Source organism: Morone saxatilis, unplaced genomic scaffold (assembly GCF_004916995.1).
Source record: "Morone saxatilis isolate NCDOM2014 unplaced genomic scaffold, NCSU_SB_2.0 Contig12, whole genome shotgun sequence".
NCBI lineage: Eukaryota > Metazoa > Chordata > Actinopteri > Moronidae > Morone > Morone saxatilis.
Window position 1 is genome coordinate 6,975,767 of NW_023339674.1, and position 5,529 is coordinate 6,981,295.

Consider the following 5,529-nt stretch of genomic DNA (forward strand, 5'->3'; position numbering starts at 1 on the left):
CGACGTTGCCTTGTCCGAGTGCTAAGCTGGACACGCCACTGCCCGGTATGCTCATTTGATTAAGTTTGTGCTGGCATGGGATCTTGGTGCACAGAACGAAGCTGAATGTCCCAGTGACCGCCAAGATGAGTCTCCCTTCTCATCAGAAAGAGTGAACGAGGGGCAAGGAGATGCTGGCTGTGCTGTAGCAGAGTTTACACGCCATCTGTCGGCTCACCGTCTGTTGGTTAACCACTCAAAAATGGTCTTTTTCTAAACAAAACGTTGTTTGGTGTGTGTTGTGTGTGTGTGTGTGTGTGTGTGTGTGTGTGTGTGTGTGTGTGTGGTGTGTGTGTGTTGTGTGTGTGTGTGTGTGTTGGTGTGTGTGTGTGTGTTGTGTTGTGTGTGTGTGTGTTGTGGTGACTGACAGACCGACCGAGCAGCAGAGAGAGAGAGAAAGAGAGACTGTGTGAAGAAAGAATGATTATCCACCTGGAACATTTTCATTGAATGCATTATTGTATTTTTTTTCAAGATAGTATTAGAGAATTATAGGTGAAATTATTATGATTGAGAAATCCACTTATTTTTATTCTGATGAAGAGTCACCTGACCTGATCTGTGCTTCGTGGATTTGGAAAAAATGTTTTTCAGAGATTCATTATGAAGTGTAAATACAGAATCACAAATAGCTATTAATGTCCTGTACACTCCATATTTTTTTATGTTGGTAAGACATGATGTATGCTTCAAATGATGCTCAGATATTCGGGTTGATATTTGGAATTGTCTGTTCATGGTGTCTCGCTATATTTCTGATGCCTTGGATGTGTTTTTATTTTTTAGATTCATTTTTCTTTAGGTCCATATTGGATGAAAGTCAGTACTTGGGGAAAATTAATACACACACTTTTTACGTTTCAGAGACTTGTAGTTTTTAAAGTTTTATCATGTGTCTTCAAAATGTTAAATCTCTCCATGAACTCATTTAGATTTAAAAAAAAAAAACTAACGGTACTACGTCTTTTCAGTGAGTAATGACCAAAACAAGAAACTTGCAGTGGATTCAGGGTTTGCAGTAGGCTGCTGTTAGCTGTGCTATGTTGCTTCTTTAAAGACTGTCAGCCATCTTCATTTCACTGTTATTTCAGAGCGTGTCACTTTAGTAGAATATTTACATTTGCACACCCAAAGTCAGCTCACTAACCTTCACGATGCTAAAAGCGTTAAATAATATGACACCTCTGATAGAGCACAGAGATTAAAACAAACTGGTATTATGTTAGTACCCACTCATGGTAGTAAATCAGCGCTTCTGGTCTTGAACTCATTCGGTTAAATATTCCACTCAAGACGCGTTTAAGCCATCAGACTATTTACTGCTGGAAGATTTATTTACCTGCAGTCTTGTGTAACACAAACAAAAACTGGAATTCAAAAAGATTGTCCCTTTTCCCCCCGCTCACATGGTACATCATTTCAATCAAAGCAGTCTTGTAGCATTTCAGGGCAAATCTTTTTGGATCAAATGCAGTCTTGCAAGTATATTTCAATATGTGTGTGTGTGTGTGTATGTGTGTTGGGACACTTTTTTTTTTTCTCCGAGTTGAGTTTGTTGTTAAAAGCATTTTTCTTCTGGAAAACTTTTAAACAGTATTTACCAGCTGTTGTAAACAAGTATATGTGTGTGTATACAGAACACTCTGAATCGCATTAATTAATGTACTGAAGGAACATGTGTACATCACCCCCCTCGTGTATCATATAAAGTTATCAAATTGAGATTTATTGCAATGTGAATGTGATAAAGTCCATTTTACACTTAAATTGTCTTTCTTCTTTATTCATTTCTCTCTTTTTTGTTTTTCCCATTTATGAAAAGGGGTAAATCTACACCAAAGCACACATGTATGCTGCTTCAGGTCATCCAGTAATGTCAACATGTGTTTTCCATTCATTTTAATTCAACAAAGAAATTACAAATTGGGTCATGCATGAATACAAACAACACAGTTATGCTGTTAACTGTTGCTGGGCAGTTAGCATACAGAGCTTTTTGGGGGTAAAAGGGGCTGCTGGTTGTACGGGAATAAGCTTGGTTGGATTAGAGTTTGTTGGTAACAACTTACAACCAAAACAAAGAGCTAATATAAAGCAGAACGGAAAACTCAAATCATTTAATCCTTTTGTTGTTTTCATTAAAGTATGAGCAAAGCTATGAAGCTGCAAAGATTTTGACAGAGCTCAAAGATCCACTAACTGAGTCACAATTAAGTGTAGTTAAAAAAATTTGGTAGTATTCATTTCAATTCTCATTTTACTGTTTACAAATTACAGCAGCACACACCGGATGATAATAAACTCGTGATCAGGGGTTAAATGGTGCTGTTCACCTCCTGATAACCAAATCACACCCAGTCTGAGCTTCACTACCACCGCATTGCCAGCTCTTTCATCCTCAAACATCCACTTTCAGAGACTGTCTCACGTTGCTCAAACATTGGACAGGACAAGGCCTCCCCCTCCTCACAAATCCTATGTGGTAACTGGAATTTAGTTAGAAGTTATTAGAAAACCTAAAATATAATTGAACTTAAATGCAACAAAATTGAGGTATTTATATTAAATTTGAGTGTGAGAAAGTGAGACACTCTTACAAGCAAATTGTCTAAAATGTTATTGTTGTGATTCAGGATTTCTGACAATTTATCTCACTTCATACAAACATTAAGGTAGAAACAGTGTCAGTGTCGATATGAAGGCCCAAATGTTGCTAGTTGTGATGTCCCTTGTCAGTCTGGCCTTTTTGTTTTTACTGTACGAGGTCATGGAGCGGGTCACCCACAAACTGCCTCACCCACAGTAAGCCAGGGAGATTATCCGCAGGGGATTTTGTGTGTGTTGTTTCAATACCTGCCCCACTATTCACGCTCACTGACAGCAGAGTAATATTGTGCGATGCCTCCCCAGCCTCGTATTATTCACTCTGGTTCACGCAGGGACATTAAGGACACCTACGCTCCAAAAGGCTGCTCTTCAGAGGCTTTTTGGCCTTGTTTGGTGCCGAGTATTTTTAATGACATGTAGAACTGTCTGCTATGTCAAACTAAGATATTTGTCTGACCCAGAAGTTGGAGAGACAACTTTTCAACACTAAGATGCCAGAATTCACCCAGTTGAAACTATCATATCATATGTTCTGACTCTGCAGACGGCAATATTATTATAGTGATTGATCTGGTCTGGTCTGGTTTTTAGATTCTTTTTTTGTAGTAAGGAAAAAGTATTTTTTTTCTGAACATCTTCTATTCTTTATCTATCTTGGTAAAACTCGAGGAATACCCCTCCCATGATCATGTTAGCTCTTGACCCGTACTTCAAGAAATGGGGCTTTCCCCACTTAGCTCCAAAAGACGAGCGTGTTCTTCAGTGCGTTTCATGCTGTTGGCAGTAGGTCATGCCATTTGTGGGTGGGTGAAGAATAGCGGTACATACTGCCTGGGAAGACTCTATCAGTTATTTATGAGGGCTTTCTGTACATACAGTGTTTCCTGCCCGGGGACCTGGGTAACAACCACAGATGGAGAAACAACATGGTTCTTATCAGGCTGCTTTGGTTTTCTTTCTACTTTTTTTCGAAAAATGAAAACCCCAAAATCGACAAAGATCTGATTCTACTAACAAGTATAGTCTGTGTAACCAAATTATGATATTTGAGTCCTCTCTATTAAAACAGTCAATGTACGCACTGTTTATTTTGAATCAATTCCTCGCACACCACCCTACTCCCATAAATAATACAAATCTTTATTATATTTATACATCATCTTGCTCTTTCACATAACATTTGAGGATCTTTTTCTTTTAACATCTGAGTTAGATAGATTTCAACTTCTCTAACCATCACAGCAAAGTTTTATCAAAACTGGGACCTACACCTGCTGAAACCCAGGTTCGAACCAGGGACTTTTAGATCTTCAGTCTAATGTTCTCCCAACTGAGCTATTTCGGCTCAAAAGCCACTTGTGTGGTGGCCCTTAAGCCAAATCCCTAAAATGTTGTACAAACAACTTTTTAAATAATATTTGGAGATCTTGTATTTTCTTTTAACATCTGAGTAAGCACTCTGTTTACACAAGTGTTTACAAATAGACAATTTTCACAGCTGTCATTTTGGCATGAAATAGTAGGGTAAATGCAGGTACTACCAATGACACTAATTAAGTATCAGTAGTCGGTGTGTTGCTATTGTGCATGTTGGCTCGCTGGAAAAGCTCTGATACACTAAATGGAAAAGATTAGTATCGTTAGTAACACCTGTGTTTACCCTACTCGGGTCAAAGTGGCGGCTGTGAAAAAGGTCTATTAAGCAAAGTTATTGCATTAGGTATGAAAGACTTTTTTTGTAAATGTTATTGGTTGCTGCAGCGGCTCTAGCGTCTGAAAGCGTCTTTCAGATTGCAGTTTCATGAATTTGTTAAAACGGGGGTGAACAGGATCAGACACAATTTGTCTGGCTTTGTATTTCACCTGCTTTTTAATATATACATCCCAGTTGTTTCTGCTCTTTCACAATAATTGTAGTTTTTTTTTGTAGCCCCCTAGGTGCCCATAGCATGTACACATATTAAAAGTTAAACAGTAAACAGTCTCTAAAATGCTCTTTCTTACATCAATACACTGAAGTACTCACAAATGCACCAAATCTGCAGCAGAAATAGTCCCAAACAAATACACAAAGTTTGAGTTTGATGAAAATGACAGTAACCAGTTGGAAATGATTTGTCCTGCCACCAGCAGTTGGTGCAAAGTGCTGTTGCTAGTAGCAACCAGTACTGACTCAGCGCAAGCAGTTTAACTGAAAACTGTTTTTATATTCAGCCTTCTGAAATAACTGACAGGCAGCTTTTAGCTAGCCTGCTCCCCAAACGTGCTTGTTGGAGCATTTTCCATGTAGGTATTCTTTATTTGTTGTTATTAAAGCTGTTTAGTAAATGTTACTTAATTAAAGTAATTTATTTCTTAACGCGACCTTGTAAATAACTGTTTTACTGTTGACTATGCAGGTACAATGTAACTACTTTAACAGTCTACTTTGAAACTGTGTTTCTTGTTACTATAGTAGCTTTTATTCATTTTTTTTTATTTTTTTGTTATTTATTATTATCACTACCATTTCATTTGTTGGCCATTACTGTTTTTCAGTTTCAAAACTGTTTCCAGTGAAAACTTTAAAGGTCAACCTTTTTTGATAGTGTGTTTAGCTCACTGCATAACATAGTGAGGGCAGTAGAAGCCTGCTTTAAAAATGATGTATATGTTTGTTACCCGTTTTATAAAGGATTTACGTATGTAAAGTACCGGTTATGGAAGTAGTGGATTGTATTAATAGTGGGACTAATACATCATTGGTTTGTCTATTCATTTGTCAGCAATAACATAAGCTTTTCTGGTCACATGTTTACTAAACAGTAATGGGAAACTGTAATAATTGTGCTGCAGGTTTGTGCACTGAGATCTGGAATAAGGCTGACTCTGCTGACCTAAGGC

The 5,529-nt window shown here is 37.8% G+C and overlaps 1 non-coding gene across 1 annotated transcript; it reads right to left on the minus strand.

Annotated features, from left to right (window-relative positions):
* Positions 1-3,918: 3,918 nt before the first annotated feature.
* On the minus strand, positions 3,919-3,991 carry trnaf-gaa. Its single transcript has one exon. It is a non-coding gene; the product is annotated as a tRNA-Phe (tRNA).
* Between the last annotated feature and the right edge of the window lie 1,538 nt (positions 3,992-5,529).